Genomic DNA, 23,401 nt, shown 5'->3' with positions numbered 1-23,401 from the left:
AACCGAGGCGGACAGTGCGTAAAACCCAACGAGACGGGCTGGGAAGCTGAAGCCAAGCCCCCAGGGACCGTACGAGGGGAATTAACGGCACTACCGGGGTACCCGCGGGGGGGCGGCGGAGCGGGACAGGTGGTACTGCCGGTACGTCTGCTGGGACAGCATAAGTATCTACAGTATGTGTGTGTGTGACACTGACCTGAGCCCGCTGAGGGTGACGGTCGTCTGGTCTCCTCAGCGGAGAGCACAGACTCCGATGAGGGTGCTGGTGGTCCCGCCTCCTCAGCGGAGAGCTGGAACTCCTCAGAACACCCGCTGGCGATAGAGGAGAGGGAGGAAGAGCATGTGAATGCCCGCTCACATCTCTCTCGATCCTCTGAAGACCTGGAGAAGGAATAGGAATGCACTCTTTTTGTGGTTTTGTGGGTGCCGGCTGAGAAGCCGGCGGAACAAAAACAAAACGAAACCAAGGATTCTCCATCCGGCCCTCTACCGGTGGAGGGAGCGATGCCGTCACCGTCTCCCGAAGAGTGATCCCATCCGATTCCAGGTCGCCCGTCTCAGGGCCGCTTCGATTTCCGTTTACCACGGGAAGCGGGTGGGGCGGGCGGGGCGGGCTGCCGACGGCTGTTCCCCCTCCGTGGCCTGGAAGATGTTCTAGTGGGGGGGGTGGAGGCAGCCGCCGCAGGGCGCCCTCGGCGAGGAGCAGACGGGCCCGCCGGCGCTGGAGGGCGAGATGCAGGTCGCTTGCGCCGGGGCATGATCTGAGCGATCGCCTCTGTCTGCTTCTGGGCGGCGGAGAACTGCTGGGCGAAGGACTCCACCGACTCACCGAAAAGGCCAGCCTGCGACACTGTAGCGTCCAAGAACTTGTTCTTCTCCGCATCCGACATGTCGGCCAGACATAGCCATAAGTGGCGTTCCTGGACCACCATCGTGGACATGGCACGACCAATCGCCTGCGCTGTCACCTTCGTAGCGCGAAGAGCCAGGTCAGTGGCAGCCCGGAGCTCCGAAAGGACAGGCGAGTCGTGTCCTCCCTCGTGCAGATCCCTCAAGGCTTTGGCTTGGTGAACCTGCAGCAACGCCATTGCGTGCAGGGCTGAGGCCGCCTCTCCACATGCCTGGTGGGCAGCGCCCGTTAAACCGGAGGACTGTCTGCAGGCACGAGAGGGGAGGGTTGGGCGGTCCTTCCAAGAGGGAGCGTGTGCCGGACACAGCTGCATTGCGACAGCACGCTCCACGGGAGGGATCCCCGTATAACCCTTAGCGGCTCCGCTGGTGAGGGAGGTGAGGGGGGAGGGCTGAAACGGCCGTAATCTCGTGGAAAACGGCGACTTCCAGGTTCTAGTCAGCTCCTCGTGCACCTCGGGGAAGAAAGGCACCGGTGGAGAGGGTTGTGAAACCCGGGCAGCTCCAAAGAACCAATCATCCAGGCGGGACGGTTCGGGCTGAGGGGGGGGAACCCACTCTAACCCTACGGTCTCCGCCGCTCGAGCGAGCACGGCCACCATCTCTGGATCGAACTCCGGCGTCCCAACCCGACCAGAGGGAGGAAGGGCGTCGGGGTCCACGTCAGGGGGAGGAGGCCCACCCTCGGATGCTGCGGCGTCGGTGGACCCGGAGGGCGGCACGATGGATTCTAGAGACATCGTAGAACACGACGCTGAAGTCTCCATCGGCACATCAACCGGCTGTGGATGAGGAGGCTGAGAGCCTGAGGACGAATCCCCCGCTCGGCTCAGCACAGTGATGCGCAGGTCGTCCTTCGAGAGCTTCACAGCCGCACCGTGGCGGCGTTCAGCACTCGCATGACGAGGGTTGCGTTTTTCCCGGAGGAAAGACAACCGTCTGCGCAAATCCACAAGGGACATGTTCTCGCAGTGAGAACACTTACCCCCATGGACGGACTGGGGCTAAAAAACAGCCCTGGACTTTTTCCCAAATAGGCCCATCATCCGGCCATTCGCCCCTAGCCGTGCACAACAGACACAAGGATGTCCTGATACTATGCCACAATACTGTCAGACTATTAGACAAGGATATTTAATATTTTGTCCATGTCATATTAAACTTTGATGTATAATAAGGCTGTGAAATAATGAAAATAGCTAGGCCTATTAATTTTGTCTGTACAGCTTTCACAAACAACCACCAGGTCTTTGCCAATTCCACAATACTAAACACATATGAAAGACAAGAAAAACTGTACTCTGATGGAAGACAGACAGAAAGTGCAAGATTTTTGGTTAAACTAATATTTGGTCAATTATTTAGCCCCCTTTCTTATTAGCACGTTTAGAGTGGTTGCAATGCATGCCTGATATTTACCCGTTTAATTCAATACCTTAGTCTTCATTGTAGCAGAAAATGTGAGCTCACTACAACCTCTCATATACAATAAAGTCAATGAAAGAAATGAAAACCAATGCAATACGATTAATGTCCACCCACAGACTGTTTTTAAACGGGGTTGGATAAATATTTTTTGCTTTGATGTGTGTGATTTTGGTTAGATGACAGTTGGTTGTACAGTAAGTTACAGTTTGACAAGAGTTTACAGTTTGACAAAAGCAAAATGTTTTGTTTTATTGCGACTGTATACAAATTTAAGCAAACACTTTGCCGTTTGAATTATGTCCCATATGAACAAAATGACAGAGTATGTATTGTTTTTATGTTTCCACTGTTCAATCGCGCCCGCGCCTCTCTCTCTCTCACACACACACGCGCGCGTGCGCACACACTCACATCACGTCTTTTCTAACACTAGTTGCGCATTACGTTAATTTTCACGCGAGTTTTATTTATTTTTATATCGTGTATATTATATTATAATGTCACGTGTCCTGCTACTACTGGCACTTAGCTCTTGCTGATGTGAAGTTAACTCGGTCTGTCCCTCATCATGACCAGGCTGTGGATGCTCAGGTTCGCAAACATAGACGCTCGCGAATTCCGGGAATCCGTGCGTGGACCAATCACGACTAGTAGGCCGACTCTTCTCCCTCGTTTTTTTTACACGTAGCAGCATATAAGTGATCGTATTAGTGCCTCTGCTGTTGGCTGTTCATATTTATTATACTTTTTTGCCATCGGCCGGGCGACGGCCCTCCGTTGAACGGCCGTTCTGGACTTTTCCAGAACGCACAGATTGCCAATCCGTCCCTGCTTACCCCCAGCGAACGCTGCCTCTGCGTGCTCGATGCCCAAACACGAAAGACAACGCTCGTGACCGTCCTTCGGACCCATGTATTTGCCGCACCCAAGATCGCATGGACGAAAAGCCATCCTGAAAAGGACGCTGATGTCCGGATATACGAGAGAGTGGCTGCCTTTAACAAGGCACAAAGCTCTCTCGTATCACTCTTTTAGGGAAATTCACTCAGATGCTCAGTTGATGATGCGCACAGGGAAGGCAACGCACACACTACTCAAAACAACAAAACAGGTGTAGAGCCGTGGAATTAAGCAAGGCGTCCGCTGTGGTACTGCTAGTCCAACCAACTTCAGCAATCGAATCCCACCAGAGTAAAGTAGCTTCTCAGTAGCAGATACTGCCGGCTTTCGAAGCGATAAAAAGCTAATTTCCTTATTTGCACCTGCTGCTTATATACGCACCTGGCGGGGCGGCGCCAGCATTATGCAAATATCTCAATGCCAAGTTCATTGGCGTTTTAGTAGTATTCGAAGCAGATTGGTCTCTCTAAGCGAGTTCCCAATTCGTCGGTCACGACGTGACGTCGTAGTGACCGACTGAAAGGGAACTGAGTTAGTAACTGCGTTACATTATTATAAAAGTAATTAATTACCAGGAAAAGTAATTACTGCGTTACTTAAAAAAATTTATATTTCAAATAACTTGAATTCCCCTTACAAAATTAAATATGTTAAATGACTAAAATGGATACTAAAGAGAAATCACTAATTTTGTGGCAACATGTGACGATGTGAGGTGTTTTTTAGATCAGAATTACTTGCCACAGACGTGGAGAGACTTTTTCTTCATGGGCATAAGTTGCACATTACACAAACATTCTTGCCTTTCACCTCAACAATGGAAAAGTAGTGCTTTATACTTCGTGTTTGCGACCGCTACCTTTGAGCTTGTTGTACTTGCCATCGCCCTGTCGCCGGTGTTTTCGGAGTGATTGATGCGCGATGACCGGGCTGCATGTCAGTGCTTTGAGATGGGGCACAGTCAGCAACAGCACCGCTGCTCGTTGAGAAGAGAAAACGACGCGTATTTTCATGTCAGTCTACAAAAGTCTCCAACCACACCAGAAATGATAGCTAGATTTGTCCTATAAAGTCGCTAAAGTGATAGAAAGTTGCTAAATCTAGCGACAAAGTGACCAAGTTGCTCAGACTTTTTAACACTGCTGCTCGCTCCGCGGGCCTTTTTGTGAACTCTGCCTCTGGTTGGCTACCGATGGAAATTAAGCCAATCATCATCCGTTATGTTTCTCACAACACACACAAGAGAAAAACAGTGTTTGGCTGAGAGAGTGAGCATACGCGGCTGAAAATCACTACAGTAAGATCAATTTTAGTAACGCGCAGCATTTTAATGTCAGTAAGGATAACGGCGTTATAACGGGGGAAACAGTAATTTATTTGATTACTCGTTACTGAAAAAAATAACACAGTTACTAACGCCAATTACTTATAACGCAGTTATTCCCATCACTGGTGTTGGACCCCCTTTCGCCTTCAGAACTGCCTTAATTCTACGTGGCATTTATTCAACGAGGTGCTGAAAGTATTTTTTAGAAATGTTGGCCCATATTGATAGGATAGCATCTTGCAGTTGATGGAGATTTGTGGGATGCACATCCAAGGCACGAAGCTCCCGTTCCACCACATCCCAAAGATGCTCTATTGGGTTGAGATCTGGTGACTGTGGGGGCCATTTTAGTACAGTGAACTCATTGTCATGTTCAAGAAACCAATTTGAAATGATTCAAGCTTTACATGGTGGTCATAAAGGGATGAACATGGTCAGAAACAATGCTCAGGTAGGCCTTGGCATTTAAACAATGCCCAGTTGGCACTAAGGGGCCTAAAGTGTGCCAAGAAAACATCCCCCACACCATTACACCACCAGCCTGCACAGTGGTAACAAGGCATGATGGATCCATGTTCTCATTCTGTTTATGCCAAATTATGTCTCAACAGAAATCAAGACTCATCAGACCAGGCAACATTTTTCCAGTCTTTCAATCTGTCCAATTTTGGTGAGCTTGTGCAAATTGTAGACGCTTTTTCATATTTGTAGTGGAGATGAGTGGTACCCGGTGGGGTCTTCTGTTGTTGTAGCCCATCTGCCTCAAGGTTGTGTGTGTTGTGGCTTCACAAATGCTTTGCTGCATACCTTGGTTGTAACGAGTGGTTATTTCAGTTAAACTTGCTCTTCTATCAGCTTGAATCAGTCGGCCCATTCTCCTCTGACCTCTCGCATCAACAAGGCATTTTCGCCCACAGGACTGCCGCATATTGGATGTTTTTCCCTTTTCACACCATTCTTTGTAAACCCTAAAAATGGTTATGCGTGAAAATTCCAGTAACTGAGCAGAATGTGAAATACTCAGACGGCCTGTTTGGCACCAACAACAATGCCATGCTCAAAATGGCTTAAATCACCTTTCTTTACCATTCTGACATTCAGTTTGGAGTTCAGGAGATTGTCTTGGCCAGGACCACACCCCTAAATGCATTGAAGCAACTGCCATATGATTGGTTGATTAGATAATTGCATTAATGAGAAATTGAACAGGTGTTCCTAATAATCCCTTAGTCATGTTTGTAAACAGAGATGACATATTTTGTGGGCTGATCCCAACTGGTGGCAGAAAGTGACAGCTCTGCAGTAGCGATGTGAAGTGTTAGCGATAAACTGTGCTATAAAAAACCCATACAGTAGAGGGAACAGATTTCAACAGCAGGACATCTTCTCTAATTATTTTTATTCCAATTATTAATATTCCTGGTAATTTCATCACTCCAGTCTGTTCATTTAAGGGCTTGCAACAATAAATGCCTACGCTGGTTGGCTGGTTTTAGCTGGTCTTTTCAGTATGGCAAATCTGGTTAAGCAGGTCTTCCATCCTGGACCAGCTGTGGGTCCAGCTAAAACAAGCTTGAACAGCTAAAAAGTGACTAAAACCCCATTCAAAACCAGCCTGCTACATCAGCTTAACCAACTAAAACCAGGCTGGGAGACCAGCTTTGGCTAGGTTTAGCTGATCTTTTCAGTGGGGAAATTGTAAGGAGAAGGAGAAAATTGTATTGGAGAAGATCCAGATAACCTTACATCCATAGACTTAAGCTCAGATAGTTGTCGTACTTTGCAACTAATCAATTGAATGCAAGGTAGGTTGTTCTGTTGGTTTGTGCTCAGGATTTTATGAGAACGAATTTCTTATTAAAAGAATATTCTAGCAGTGAGCTTGGCTTAACTGTCCCTATCCTCCTTTCATTCCCTCGGAATCATCCAACAATTCCCTCTCACAGTAATATACAGTTGTCCTTGTCAATACCCACAATGCCTTGCACACGGTTGCTCATTTTCTAATAAATATGAATGCCAACAGCTGACAGTCTGAAGTCAGTCATAAATATGGCCTTAAGCATAATTACCTGCGTGGAGGGAAGACAGTAATTTAACGAAGGTTCTGATCACTGAAGCGGAGTTGTGAAAAATCAAGAATTTACTTAATGTGTATAGGGGGACGCTGTGACACGGCGCGGTCTCCCACTGTGGCCAAATGACTAAGCTGTCAACCACTCACTGTGCAGATGCTTTTAACCTTAACTAGAGGAACCTGAGGAGTTTACAGTAATTGGAACCCAAACAAAGCCAGTGGCTTTGATTCGTAATGCATTGCTCATAAACCTCTTACATGCACACAATGTGTGATGACACACATCTATGCCTGCATATAAAATTATATCTATTACAAATGTCTCATACTATATACAGAGTAGTACAGTAGTATTGTGTTGACAGCAAAGGCTGGGGGTCCCATTTCGTACAGCAATCCCAGAATGCACAAAAGATGATTCATGAAATGAAAGAAATGTTGTTTATAAATTTTAATCTAACTGAATCTTAATCTTTAATCTAATACTATTTTACTCGATGCTATACTTTCTGTCTAGAAAGTAAACTTGTTTTCTTTGCAAAAGTTCTGCATTTGTTTTAAAAAAGCTAATAAAATATTTTAAATCAATATTTGATGTTCGTTACCTTACTTGAGGTAAATAGCCTAATAACTGGAATAATGTACAGGCAGCTGGTTGTTATCGCAAAAATTGCACTTTTTGGACATAGGATTTAGTTTGTGTGTGTGTATAACCGTTGGTGTAGAGCTTTTTTAGGATATATTTCACCGTACAGGTAAAAATGAAAATCGCTGTGCGATAGGACAGCAGCTCATCCCTCTCTCTCTCTAAACACAAGTACTCTGCCTCTCTCACACGTAAATACTCTGCCCAAAAAGAGTCAAGTTTGAAGAAAGGTCAAAAGAGACAAATAGCATTTCTACAGCTGAGAAAACAGAAATGCTAGAAATATAGAAAAAAAACCATGACCTTTGTGTTGCTAACATAATTATTTTTTCAGTTGAGCTGCAGAAACACTTCCACATATCACCATACTATACAACTAAATTTATATACCATCAAATTACAGTATACTAAAAACAATATGTGACCTGATATGTAAAAGTGTAGCCTTTAGGGGTGGTAATCCAGACAGGGTTTAGATTAATCCAGGACTAGGCCTTAGTTATATAAGGAGATTTAAGGAGTTTTTACAAACATACCTTACAAAAAACAATACTGGTGTGCATCTTAAGACAAAACAGTGGCACTGATATATGTTTAAATACGTCAGGGCAAGATGTTTTTAAATTAAGCTCAAACATGCATTTTTTATTTATTTATAAGTGCAAAACATACAACATACAGTTAAACAGAACACTAAACAACAAAACAAAACAGCCAACAAAAACAAAACAGCAATTGTGATGATGGTATTGTTATGAAGCAATGATAATAAGCAAAATAATAATACTAATAAATTAAACTGATAATAATACAAATTATGATATTGTTGTGAAGCAATGATAATAAGCAAAATAATAGTAAAATAATAATAATAAAATAAAATAATAATAATAAATTAAACGGATAATAATACATATTTATGTTATAATTATAATATGTATATTATGTAATAATAGTATGTTCAATAATGGTAGTAATAGCAAAAATAATTCTAAGGATTGTTATGATTACAGGAATATTTTTAATGCCCATAATAATAATAATAATAATAATAATAATAATTAATAGTAATAATACTAACAACAACCAACATAATATTGTATAAAAAGGATGGTGATGATATTAATATTTTGTAAAAAAAAACAGCAACAGTAAAAATAATAATAATAATAATTATTAATATTAATAATTTGGGTCATGGGAGGGGCTTCTGCGACTCCACTTGCTTTCTGTAATCACGTCACTACTAGAGCAAGCTCCTGATTGGTTAACGCGGCAAGTTTTGCCGCAAAAGTTAAAACTTTTCAACTCGCGCGTTTCCCGTGCAGCGCTTAATTCGCGTCATTGAGGCGGAGTTGTGTCTACCGCGCCTCAAAACGCCTTATTCGTGCTATGAGAGCTCCAAACGCGTGTCAACGCATCTTCACATTGACTTAAAATTGAAATCACTCATGCTTGAAGCCTCTTCCGTAGCTGGTCTGAACGCAGCATTAGACTTTATCCTGGATTTCACGCAGAGTGTCACAACATAAACAGTAGGACTACTGTAGGCTCACACAACCACATTTAGATTTCTGCATAAAACAAGTTCGAAACAACAAACTGAGCTGGTTAAAAGAAGGTTAAGACAATTTTACTACTCAACAGAACAAAATACTGATTAGGAGAACATTTTTTGCAGAGTAGGCCTTCTGGTGAAGCGAAAAGTGGTGTGAGAAAAGGCGGCAGTGGGAGCGAGAGTGTCAGTAATGGGTGAGAATGAGAAGTTTTGCAATGGGTGAGATGAAAAACACAGAGGTTAGGGTGGGTAAGGAGTTGATACAGTATGTGGTGGGAAGACAGATTAGGTGAGGGAAAGAGAGTGAAGGAATGTTTTCTCTGTTGATCTTTGAAAATAGTTGCTGGTTTTAATGGTTTGGCTATCAACATCTTCTGAGACACATATGACATTCACATCCACAGTGCTCAATCCAGTGATCACACAACCTCTATCTACTTCGTTCCTTCTTTCTTTCTTTATGCATTACGCTATTCCATCATCTGGCTATATTCATGGAATGAGTTAATCCATACACAAGTTGATCCACACAAGTTAATTAAAACAGGTTGGGGGAAGGGCAATTTGGCATCTTCAATTCACCTAACTTGCATGTTTTTGGCCTGTGGGAGGAAACTTGAAAGTATCGAGAGTAAACCCACACTGACATGGAGAACATGCTAACTCCACAAAGAAGGCCACCCGAACTTGCCGGGGCTCGAACAGGGGACCTTCCTGCTGTGAGGCTACAGTGCTACCTGAGCCACTTTGCTACCCCCTCTGTCTATTTAAACCCTATTTATATCAATAAAAACATGGGGACCTTAATTTCAATCAAGTATTTTGTAATTAGTGGTGCTTGCATTTATGCAAAGCATCACTTTTGTTATTGCTCAGGGATATTCTTCTTCTTACATCTGGACAAGTATTTCGGCGCGTTATGTAACTCATCCCACACGGTTTGTCAGAGACCCATAAATTAGGGTTCAAAACGACCGGCTTATTGAGGAGAGGTTGCTATGACTTTTATAAGTGATCGAATGCAGGATTTCCAAATGGGGGAGACACCAGAAAAATCCTATAGACTTAACATTGCGCCGAACTTTGACGGGTCATAGCTCTGAGCGAAGATTTCGGAGAAACATGTGGGTTACTACATTAAAGGAGGCGAGCAGGCTTTGTAAGGACATATCTCGAAATGGGGTGTTGGTTGCACCTGTGTGGAGCAAATGCTGTCCAAAATTGCCCCAATAGAAATACATGGTGAAGGAAAGAAAAAGAATGTGTTTTTTCTACTATGGTATCTTGGACATACAGGGCTTTTTATTGAACATTGCATCACAGTGTCACATAGACAAGTGGGTGGGCTCATTTAACCCCGGCATTCCAATCATTCATCTCAAAGTCATCATCAAGCCGTGCCATGCCAACCATTTTGGGCACCTTAGCAACCAACCCCATGCTATGATAAAACACCAGATGGATATCTTTGCACCATCGAGTCATAGAGACATGGGAGTGGGCCTATTCTACTTAGACATCTAATCAGTCTCTCATTATCCTCAAAGAGCTATCAAGCAGTGTTGTAGTACTCGAGACTCGGACTTGGTCTTAAACTCGATCTCGAGACCATATTTCAATGGTCTTGGTCTTGTCATGGACTCGTGAACATTTTGACTCAACCCTCTCTGGACTCGGTCTTGACTCGGACTCAACCCTCTCTGGACTCGGTTTTGACTCGGACTCAACCCTCTCTGGACTCGATCTTGACTCGGACTCAACCCTCTCTGGACTCGATCTTGACTCGGACTCAACCCTCTCTGGACTCGATCTTGACTCGGACTCAACCCTCTCTGGACTCGATCTTGACTCGGACTCAACCCTCTCTGGACTCGATCTTGACTCGGACTCAACCCTCTCTGGACTCGGTCTTGACTCGGACTCAACCCTCTCTGGACTCGTTCTTGACTCGGACTCAACCCTCTCTGGACTCTGTCTTGACTCGGACTCAACCCTCTCTGGACTCGATCTTGACTCGGACTCAACCCTCTCTGGACTCGATCTTGACTCGGACTCAACCCTCTCTGGACTCGATCTTGACTCGGACTCAACCCTCTCTGGACTCGGTCTTGACTCGTACTCAACCCTCTCTGGACTCGTTCTTGACTCGGACTCAACCCTCTCTGGACTCGGTCTTGACTCGGACTCAACCCTCTCTGGACTCGGTCTTGACTCGGACTCAACCCTCTCTGGACTCGGTCTTGACTCGGACTCAACCCTCTCTGGACTCGGTCTTGACTCGGACTCAACCCTCTCTGGACTCGATCTTGACTCGGACTCAACCCTCTCTGGACTCGATCTTGACTCGGACTCAACCCTCTCTGGACTCGATCTTGACTCGGACTCAACCCTCTCTGGACTCGGTCTTGACTCGGACTCAACCCTCTCTGGACTCGTTCTTGACTCGGACTCAACCCTCTCTGGACTCTGTCTTGACTCGGACTCAACCCTCTCTGGACTCGATCTTGACTCGGACTCAACCCTCTCTGGACTCGATCTTGACTCGGACTCAACCCTCTCTGGACTCGGTCTTGACTCGGACTCAACCCTCTCTGGACTCGTTCTTGACTCGGACTCAACCCTCTCTGGACTCGATCTTGAGACTCTATACTACTCAAGTACTGAAAGTAAAAGTACAAGTATTGTGTAATGTAGTTATTAAAGAAAACAGTCAAAAGTTTGAATATAATATTGTTTATATTATTTCAAATGTTTAAGCTAAAGGACACTTACAATTCCTTTGGCTGTAGCAGGAGTACAAGGACATGAATGTTCAGATAATTCAGATTAATTTAACTGATATGGCGATAGAGAATTCAGAATTAATGAAATATTAGTCGATAAAATGGTAATAGGTAAAGGTAAGGTGTTTCATTGAATTTAGGTTTCCTTCTTTCGCGCACACTCGCCCTTTCTTGCGCATTCTCTCTCTCTCTGTCTTTCTCGCGCAATTTGGTTCTCTCTTCGCTTCACATTTGTCAACAACCCTGGCTCATATTTGTGAGTGAGAGGTTGGGAGGGGTCGCCCTTTACTACCTCCAATTGGTTCAGACCACCATGTGACCATGATTCGTAACATTTGAGAGTAACGAGTAACTATGCAGCACATAAAAAATGTATTGGAGTAAAAGTATTAAACTCAAAGAAAAAATGTACTAAAGTAAAAGTGGAAGTAGGAGAAAAAAATAATACTTCAGTAGACTACAGATACTGTCTTTTAGTACTTAAGTACAGTAGTGAAGTAGTTCTACTTCGTTACTATACATCTCTGCACTCTGTAGCAAGCAAAGACAATACCCAAGCAAAGGGTATTGTCTTATTAAAATGTCTTTTAATCACTGGTGGATGTCAATTTACTCCCTAGCTTCTTACACCCTGAAGCTATTTTGGGGATTTTTGCCTGGATTTGGCCTACCCAATTTCAAAAGCATCCCATACCCACATGCAGAGGTTTACATACAAAAGTTTGGTATCATTTTACAGGAAACCCTTTGAAATTACATAAAACACTGTTAAAAGTGCTCAACATGGTTGTATGTGATATCAGTCCTCTAATAAACACAAAAATAAATAGGCGCTTTTTGATGTTTTTTTCTTAAGTTTTTATTTGAAAGTATATAACTCTGGCCCTGGGTATCTCAGGTCCCTGCAGACAGTTTTGTTTGATTCCAGCAATTGTCAGCTTACAGAGGAAAAAGGAATTTTTTCTCTATCATAATCTATGCAAAAGTTATTTTACTCCAACTGAAGAGAGGAATAATACCCTTTTTGTATACAATTTCTGCCTAGGAACATTTGAAGTGCACCCATAACCACATACAGTGGAATAAATGCAATTTCTTTATATCATTTTAAAGAAAACCCTTTGAAGTTACATAAAAAGCTGCTGTTTGTGACAAATACGGTTATTTATGTTGTTTTTCATATGATGAAACACCTAATTTTCTTTTTTATGTTGTAAATACTGTCTTTGATAGTGTATAACTCTGGTTCTGTGTGCTCTAGCAGACTGCAGACAGTTCTGGTTGTTAGCAGCAGCAGACAGTAAACAATCAAAAAAAGAATGAACTCTTTAGCATGTCGCATTCAAAAGCTATTCTCATTTTACTAAAGGGTGTGAAAATACATTTTTCATATAAATATAAATTTTTTGTTTTGCACATATAATAAATAGCAAGGGATTATATATGCACACAACCAAAGAAAATGCTGTGAATGGACTCATTGTTTAGAGTAGGACCTAAAATAAAAGATGGTGTATCATTTGTGGCTATATGTGCTATCTGAGGCAGTCCACACTCAAGTTTCACATATGTTTACAAAAGACCATTTTTTACCTTATTATTCATTCGATGATTGTTGGATATGTGTTGATATTAGAACAAAAATAATGCTGTAGCCTTATTCCTGAGAGTGAGAGCTTTCATTTGATATAAGACTTGCCCATGTTTGTCATTTTTGAAAAATATGAAATATGTAAATATTAAATGATATAATAAAATATTGGGGGGGTGATAGTGTAAATTAAGTGTAAATAACTTTCTTACAGTAAAAGATATGTCAAAGTGATGCATATCTGCAGAAAGTAGAGACTCTAAGCTTTCAAACAGTATCTCATATGTGTTACTGGGGTCCATGACGGAGCATCAAAGATTAAAAGAATATTTTATATTAAGTCAAAATACGAAATTCTGGACCCGGGACAGGGTCCTCAGGGTTGAAGAGGCTAGCAACCAAACAAAGATACCATGGTAACTGTTTAGCAAGACCTGTATCTCTGCATCAAAACATTGTAAATATGTGGGGCTTGAATTGTTTCACTGGTGGATGTCATCCTAGCAACCAAACAGAGGTACCCTAGCAAGATCTATACTGCATCTCTGCAGCATAGTATCGTAGATACATCGGGCCGGGGTGGGCTCTTCTAAAACATGTTAACATTATTATACCAATTTGTTTCCCGTATTTTGCCACGGCAAGCACCACTTTACATTTTCTTCAGAAAATGTACCTATAGTTTCTATTATAAGCCTATAAATGTTTTGCTTTTATTCTGGTGAGGAGATGGGGGTTTCTAAGTAAGAAACTGAGAAGCACTCCGTTTGCTCTCCATTTAATCCCTTGATATGTCAAGAATAATACTGAGACAATTTTTTGTGCGTATTACCACTTTAAATCAATAAACACAAAAATGCTTGGACTTACAATAAACATGTGTTTTACCCATTACACATTCCTCATCGTATAAGGTGACTCGCAGTGTACCAACTGCAGGATCAGTCCCTCTGGATTAATACTGGTGCTAATAGATTTCTCTTAGGAGCCACACACAGATTAACCAGAAGGAGACAGAGCCCTGTAGTAAAAGATTTCATGTTGTTCTTGTCAGATTTAATTGGTAATTTGAGATATGTAATTGGCTATAAACTTAGCCATTAAATTTCTGGAGATTCAGTTCTTTTCTCAATCATTTTCTAAAGATAGCACCCGTACTTCCCTATTGCCTAGATTGAAAATAGCTTTTTGAAGACATTGCAAAGATAGTTGCTCACTGAACAGATTTGCCTTAAGGGACTTTGTTAGGAACGTGATGTTTTGACCCATACTAGAATTAAATGTGTGATGATTGCTCTATCTAACTCACTGCCATAAACAAGACACTGGCTTTTTGATTTCATTTGTTTTCAGGGTAACAAATACAATGGTTTTAGACTGATCAAAAACAAAAAAAGACAAAGGCCTTGCATGAAAAACATAGGGGGCTAACAGCACTGTGCATTTGTTTAGAAAACATATACTACTGTTAGTGCTGTATGTTCCCGTCTACCATAATAGAAGTGCATACTTTTTGTCAATTCTCTTTCTGCCATAGTAGAATTGTGTCTTTCTGCTATAAATGGTTTCATCAGACACATGTCTTTTGTCGTGGGTACGCTTCTGGGTTTGTATGGCTTGGTGACTAAAGTGAACTCTGGGACAAATATGTTTTGGTCTCCTAAAGACGAGGAGAAACGGCAATCATAGATCACCGCTATGTGATGGAAGGTTTGGCAGCCAATCTGTAGTTAAGATTGTATACATTATATACTATAGTACACATTTACACAGTAATGTTAGCTCAGAAACCATTTATACTAGAAGTGTGTACTTTCTGCCATAGTAGAAGTGTGTATCTTCTGCTTCTCCACTCGTAATAAATAGATTTTGTTTTATATTTACATTTAAAGAGTAACTAAACCATAAACCATCTTTTTTTAGTTAATGAACTGTAAGAATGGGGCTTTATTAGTGCTGTTCATTGATTTTAGTAACTTTTTTGACATTTGGATATAAAGTGTTTCAATACTGCAATATATGGTGTAAAAACGTCTGAGTGCTGCCCTCTTCAGGTTGAACGGTGGCTACTGCAGTTTAATTTTCCTATTGGGTGGTGGGTCCAAAAAATGACTCGTGATGTAAGCAGGTTCAAGCTCGCCACGCCCTTGTTACGATCTCACCACACACTTGGTATGAGCTTAGTTCGTCCCCTCTATCTCCGTTGGGATCTGCCCACTTTTCTTGCATTTTTCAAATATTGCCAGTGGGTGGAGTCAGGCTCTGACCAGGGGTTTAGTTACTCTTTAAGCATTTGCCAGCTGCCTTTTATCCAAAGTGACTTGCAGGACTTTACAGGGCTCAACATAAAGGACTGCCCGGTGGCCCAAGGCAAGCGTGAGAGCGATCGGGCCAGTGCTAAACCCTCAGTCACTAAAATATATTTTCATTATTATTATTTAACATCTTGGAAGCAGACATTTACTTTGGTAAAACACAATGAGATATTTCGCACAGTTTTCTGTCAGTTTAGAGGCCTTTTTTGTTGGAACATGTCTGTTGTATGTATACAATTATATTTGACTTTTGAATTATTATTTTTTAAAGGGGACAGAGAATGAAAAAACATTTTTACCTTGTCTTTGTTGAATAATGGTAGTCTACCCGCATTCACAAACATACAAAAAGTGCTAGACATGCTAAACATCTCAGTCTCATAGAAATTCCTCTTTTAGAAATGTCAGCCAGAAAACGGCCCAATCTGAAAAACCGATGCTTATGACATCACAGGCATCTCCCTGCCCCTCCACTTTAAAATAATTGGCTACATTTTTTTGAGTGGCAGCAAAGTCAGCCAATCAGTAATGAGATTGCAAGTTAAGCCAGTAGGGGAAGCCAAATAGATGCAAAACCAATTGTTTAAAATCCCCCACCCTAATAGAGCTATCTGAGATAGGTTTTTAGGAAGCTTCTAAGGCATTACAGACCCCAAAAAAAATATTTTTGTCTACATGTCACATCACAGAACAAGGATAAATACCCCGTTCAATCATTCTATGTCACCTTTAATATTTGACACTGAAATGTTTTTATTGGGGTCGGTGAAAGTTTTGGCAGAGCAACTGAAAATCTGAAAATTATTTGTGTTGAGCCCTGTTTTACAAGGTTTACATTTTATGATTCTGTGTGTTCCCTGGGTTTAAACTCATGACCATTTGAGCTACTAATGCAATGCTCTATCATTGAGCTATATAGGAGCTCAGAATTGTAATCTTTTCCTTTTGGCCAACTGGACGTTTGAGTCAAATAAATGGCGTGATTTTGTGGTGTAGCTTCGACTAATGACAGAAAGAGAACAGTTTTGATAAGTTTAATTCTAAACTAACGATGACCTTACAGTTTGAACTTCTATCTGAAATGGATTTAAGTAATATTACCGGGGTCATGCCTTTACTGGGTGAAATCTTGCACAGAGAAGTACAAAGCAAGCAGATTGTGCTCAAAATGTAGTGTCCCGCTGCTTAAAAGGCATGAGAAAGAGATCGAGTGTCATGCCAAGGGAAAAAGGGATAGGTGAAGGGAAATGAAAGTGAAAAAAATGAAACATGATAAAGTGTGAGAAATAAAGTAATAATAAAAAAACTGTGAAAAACTATATACCAATTTCAGACCCTGGTGCCTTGATTTTTGTTATGTTCAGCAACCTTCGGATAGGTAGGCTGATGCAAAAACAAATGGCACCCAAATACCATCAGATAGCTCTGCTAGCTTGCCGATAGCGCTAGCTAGGTCAAAGCAGAGGTGAGTTTCACAGAGAAAATCTCTGTCTTGTACAAACGTTTCTTCCTCTGACATGAGCTTCATTTTAGACCCTCAACTCACCAGACACTCGACACTAGGGTCTTGCCCTGAAATCCATTCCTTTATATTGACTGTTTTCAAACGCTGCGCACACACGCATACATACATCGCCTCAGGCTCCTGCATACCCGCAATGGTGACCCATGGGTGATACTACAAACCCGATCGATAGCTCCAGGAGTATAAGGGTCAATCCAGATCACATCTCCTTGCAAATGAGGCAGTAAGCCAGAGCTGTTTTTCACCCTCCCTATCATTGCCGTAGAAGCATCGGTCTGATTGCTTTCATCACTACTCATTAATACAGGGCCCAGTTTGAGCACATATAGCTGACAAAGTGGTATAATGGTGTATACCCAGAATGCATCTGTGCTGTGTGCGCTTGCCACTAGACGTCCATGTACTACAGTACAGCAGGGCTAAATGGAAAGTTCATTCTTGCAAAACACCTTATTATGACACTTTAAAGCAGCATGTGTGCAGTGCAGTCACATGTAAATATATATATAGTAGTGTAGCGTGTGGCACTCTTTTGTCAGAGCTACATGTAATGCTAGTGATTTGCTCGAGCTAGTCAATGTTTGTGTTAGGTAATTACAAGCTGTGGCAGGATTGAAAAAGTAGCAGCTTTACTGTACAATAACCACCTTGTTAAAACATCTCAAGACCCAAGCAGGTAACAGTATATGGCCTACATCTTCACTAAATATAAGCTTTTATATAAATGTATAAGTTAATATAATTTCCAAGTGGTTTAAAGAACCAAGGAGAAATTTTATTGCTTAGAGTTGTTTTTTAAAAGGGTATAAAACTTAAATAGATACACTGTGAAATCTGAAACATTAAAGGAGATGCCTACGTACAATGTTAAACACAATCTTGCAACCGCATGTTTATTTATGATTTACACACCATAGGAATTCACACAAAATCGCCACCATGAACATTTTTCTGAGGACAAAGTCTGCAATAGGAGAATTAACACTTTTAATGTACTCTCTATTTGATCTTATTGATGCCTGGAGATAATAAAGAGATATTTTGTGTTTTCTTGTGAGTGTCCTTTCATATAAGAAAGGCTGCAGGCTGGCAGCGTAATTAGTTGAATTAACAGATGTGTACAAAATTTAGATCTCCCAATGCAACAATGTAATCCGCAAGTTATGCAAACCAGCAAGCTCTTGGGCATACATGCTGCCAACAGATTTTTCAAAGCCAACAAGGTTGCACCACCAAAATTTTTTTTTATTCCATTTTAATGTTATTTCGAAGTGTTATATTCAATTTAAAACTCCCCCTGTAGTTGATAATTTTATCAGCTAATACCAAGGGGCAACCTTCTATAATAAAGCCAACACAGAAGTGACTTAAACTGCAATTCATCGACGGGCCACTATTGGTTGGCTCCAAAAGGGAGTTAATCCCCATAGACCCCAATGTTAAAATGCCCAACTTTACAGCAGGAAATAATGTGTTTACAGCCTGGTACAAAAAGTGTTTTTGGTCTATAGCTTATTTTGCCCTTCATGAAAATTGTGAGAGAGTGAATTTTTTTTTGTAACTCAACCTTTTGAATTATATTAATCCTTAACATTTTGCATAATTAAGGGCGTGGCCACTTGAGTGACGAGTGAACTGCCACTGCTGTCACTAGAATCGAACTAGGTGGGCGTGGTTTCAGCAACCAGCCACTTCAGCTTCACCCACGTACCGCCTCTTTACCATTTTCGGTTATCCGTGAGTGGTGCGCGGTGACGTGATGCCAAGATGGAGACGGCAAGCCCCGCCAACTGTTGGCTTTAAAAAAGCTCTTCACAAACCTATTGGTTACGTCACGAAACTGCATATTTTTTTACAGTCTATGGTTAAAACTCATAAAAAGCATCATAATAGTAAAAAATGTTCTTGTGACAGAAATTTCTTCATGCTTTAAAAATTTAAATAGGTGCTAAATTTGGCAGTTTTAAACATATAACTGCTATGTCTGGCAGGGGCGTTGCTAGACATAAAGCTCTACTGGGGCACAGGCCCCCAATTTTTTGCTGACTTTTTTTTTTGAAAGGCTGCTGTGTGCAAGTGTGTAACACTTCTATACAATGTCATTTGCTTAACCCACTATTCTAGTGCAACAGTTACTGCGAAAGATACATATATACAAGTGTAATCTTCATCATACCTAACATTATTAACATGTTTGGAAATAATGATAGCAGAGAAATATTTTCTACATTATACAATGATAGCAATGATTATTAACTTATTTTTACAAGAATATTTTAAGAAACCAGTCATTTTATGACTGCTATAGTAAATAATCTCAGTCATAGTTACTGCTATCTGTGGTGTAAGTTGGTGTCCTAGAGTTAAATATTAGTAAACTAAATATTAATTTCATATCTGAAAATACAGAACAGTATAACACATACATCTGTTGATTTTCTCAGCAACAATGCAATTCTTTAGACTTGACAAGAGGTTTTCCTGAGATTTTTCCTCTGTTTGAGACCTGACAGGGTGAGGATGTAGTTTGTCTTACCTCCCTTAAACTCATCATCTCTCCTTTCTTCTTCCCTTTCCCTGCTTTGCACAAAACATTTCTGATGTCCATCTACAGAAGCCAATAATGATCGAGTCAAAATAAGATTAGCATTATTATTTAGAAACTTACTTTAGTTTCGTTATGCTTTCATAAGCACTCGCGTGGCGTCACCTTTTGAATGCGGTTGTGCGCGGTGAAAGCAAACGCGCGCGGCCATGGATACGTGCGTGCACGCGTCAATGCGACTGCTTCGTCGCTTTTACAAGCCTAAATTGGGTAACTACTTTGCATAAAGATCCGTTTTTTCCGCGATTGTCTTTGTAAAGGAATACACTAGTTAACTGGTAAAATTATAACTTGAGATTTACACCGGGGCACAAAAGATTTACACTGGGACACGTGCCCCAGTAAAAGGGGTCTAGCGACGCCCCTGATGTCTGGTTTCACACAATGCATGCATTTTTTTTAGCGCTGATGTTAACAGGTTAGATTAGGGGTCAGATTAGTGGCCAGAAATTAAAATTGTAAATTTTTTACTTACAGCAAAAGTGTTAAATAATGTATTTGCATATGGTTTGTCTTAAAGCTTATTAAAACACAACATAGACATATAAGCAACAATACAACTTGATTTTCACCACAGGGGGTCTTCAAATTAAATAAATCATAGATTAAAATTTGACCTTAATTACTACGGTATAATGAATGTTGTGCATCATCACAGATTTTTCAGTGGAACTAAACAATAGCATTACTTCTTGATTGTCAGTCAAAAAGGAAATAAATAGCTCATGCCAGTAAAATAAAAGATTTAACTTTAATTCTGCAAACAAGTCCATAAATATTATTAATATAAAAAGATGATCAGCTAGGCTCAACCAGGCTGAAATGTACTGTAGATTTTACAAGCCATAAAAATGTTTATTGCTGTAGTTAATGGAGCAATATGGCTGCATATATTGTGAAGATAGTACAGATACTGTACGTAATAAAAATAAACAAATAGAGGCATTTGTCACAATGTGCTGCAATGTCTATCCTGTCTGGACTGTGTACAGTAAAACACTTCCACATTTGTCCACTCATGTTGCCATAGTTTCTACTAGCAACAACTGGGATAACACGGATATTACTTCATTGACAGGTGACACTGACAAGGGATGAGCTTTAATTAAAAAAAGGAATTTGTAATCTTTTGGATGTAAAAAACCTTTGTAATAATAAGACATATATCATGGAAGTGTTTTTAGTATATTTTATTTTAAAAATCTTACATATTGTGGCTTTAAGCGTTTTATTTATGAAAGCACATAAAACCCAAATATTTTATTTATTTTGTCTTTCAATTTTCATATTCGCATGCTTAATAATGCAGACTGACACTGTTAGTCATGGCACACTCGTATTATTTGTAAATAGGCTTATGGAGCTGAGGAGACCGTAGCATCATTGGTTTGTCCTCTGTAATGCATGAGGAGCCCTGAGAATCAGAGAAGTGCATATAAGAGAGCAATGATTATACTGCGTTCAAATCATCCTCTGATAACCATGATTCCTTCTCATAACCGAAAGGGTCGAATCGGCCCCTGCAGCGAGAGCAGAGGACACCAGCGGTATATCTACACATACATGCCTCATTTCTCTGAAATTTGTACTTGACATTATTTAAAAGTCAAGTGCATTTTTGTACATGGGATCAAGAAACTAACATGCTCAATCCTTTAATATTCCCCGGGTTTGGTTTGGGATAAATAGAGATAGATAAGGCATGATGCCACTGTTTACAATACACCGGAGCACATGCAACTACCTATAATAGAAAGGGACATGGTGTTTCCGGAAAACGTGTGGGAGGTGGTTAGTGAATCGCAACACACTGGGCCAGTTTACCAATCTGAACATATTGTGTATTTCTGAGCGATGGGCTCCAAAGAACCAGGAACTCAGCTGTTCATTTTTAGGAGAATGGAAACAGCCGTATGGATTAGTATGTGAAAAGTAATGCAATTTTGCATGAAAACGTTACAGTGCACCTCATATACAAAATCGAACGTCAAAAACAGCCTGTTCGCACCCATTTCTTTCACCATCCTAGGCTGGAGATCCATCAAATATCCAACCTACAGAATATTCAGATGCTATTTATGATTTAATTGATATTTATGAAGTTATTGATCAGCTTGAGGAGGAGAAACTGAGATGTTCATTTGTAAGAGAAATGCGTGCTTTATTAGTTAATGCATGCTTTCACTTCAGAGGAGGAGATATAATTGCCACTAAAGACATACAGCAATTTCCACCTAATTTATCCCTGGCAGAGCCCACAGAGGGCACACACACACACACACACACACACACACACACACACACACACACAGGCACACGCACACACAGGCACACACAGGCACACGCACACACAGGCACGCACAGGCACGCACAGGCACGCACAGGCACGCACAGGCACGCACAGGCACGCACAGGCACGCACAGGCACGCACAGGCACGCACAGGCACGCACGCACGCACGCACGCACGCACGCACGCACGCACGCACGCACGCACGCACGCACGCACGCACGCACGCACGCACGCACGCACGCACGCACGCACGCACGCACTGGTTTTTGTGGTTTATAAAGACTTTGATCACCAAACCAGTAGGGTGGTGGTTTAAAGGGACCCACCTTTCCCAATGCCCTACAGAGATGTTAACAATATCAAAAAAATTATTTTGATCTGCAGATGAAATATCTGGCCTCAAATTTATTATACACACAACAGAACTGATAATATAACAACATGATATTTTGGTGGTACAGAAGGCCATTCCCGCCCCCTCCAAAAAGTTCCCGCCCTAGACAAATTTGGTGTTTGTAAAGTCCTGACTGATTTATGAGGACATCAATTTTACAATACACAAAAGATGTAAGTTTGCTGGCTTAAAGGGACAAATATGTTTTACTGGCACGTTACCATACACAACACACACGTGTGATAACGGTGTATTGTGAAGACAAATGTGATTAAAGAGAACTCGATCACCCATACTATACACAATTAAAGATTTTACAACATTATAAGGACAAATGTGTTTTACTGGCACGTTACCATACACAACACACACGTGTGATAACTGTGTATTGTGAAGACCAATGTGATTAAAGAGAACTCGATCACCCATACTATACACAATTAAAGATTTTACAACATTATAAGGACAAATGTGTTTTAATGGCACGTTACCATACACAACACACACGTGTGATAACGGTGTATTGTGAAGACCAATGTGATTAAAGAGAACTCGATCACCCATACTATACACAATATGATTTGGCAACATTATAAGGACAAATGTGTTTTACTGGCACGTTACCATACACAACACAAACATGACAACACTGTGTAATAGGGATGTGCATTTCCAAAACTAAGTCTGATGTGATACGCATCTCGATGCATAGCCTACGATGCGATACATTTAAAATATATAATATATGTAAGGAATAATTGACGACGGGCCATTGAATTATAAGAAAATAATGCACACCCAGGTGACATTATTTTCAAATAATTCAAAGTACCGGAGTCAATTATTCCTCTTATACCACGGTTACCACAAACATTGCTCTGGTGCCTATTAAGACATTTGACAACTTAGGTGTGCGGTTATCAGAAATGAATGCATACCCACGGAACATTTCTCAGCCAATCAGAATACAGCATTCAACAGACCCGTGGTATAAGCTTTGCAATTTAATATGGTACACTCTTAAAACAGTATATAAAACATTTAATGTGTT

The sequence above is a fragment of the Paramisgurnus dabryanus genome, chromosome 15, assembly GCF_030506205.2.
Source record: "Paramisgurnus dabryanus chromosome 15, PD_genome_1.1, whole genome shotgun sequence".
Taxonomy (NCBI): Eukaryota; Metazoa; Chordata; class Actinopteri; order Cypriniformes; family Cobitidae; genus Paramisgurnus; species Paramisgurnus dabryanus.
Note: the sequence above shows the minus strand (reverse complement) of the source record.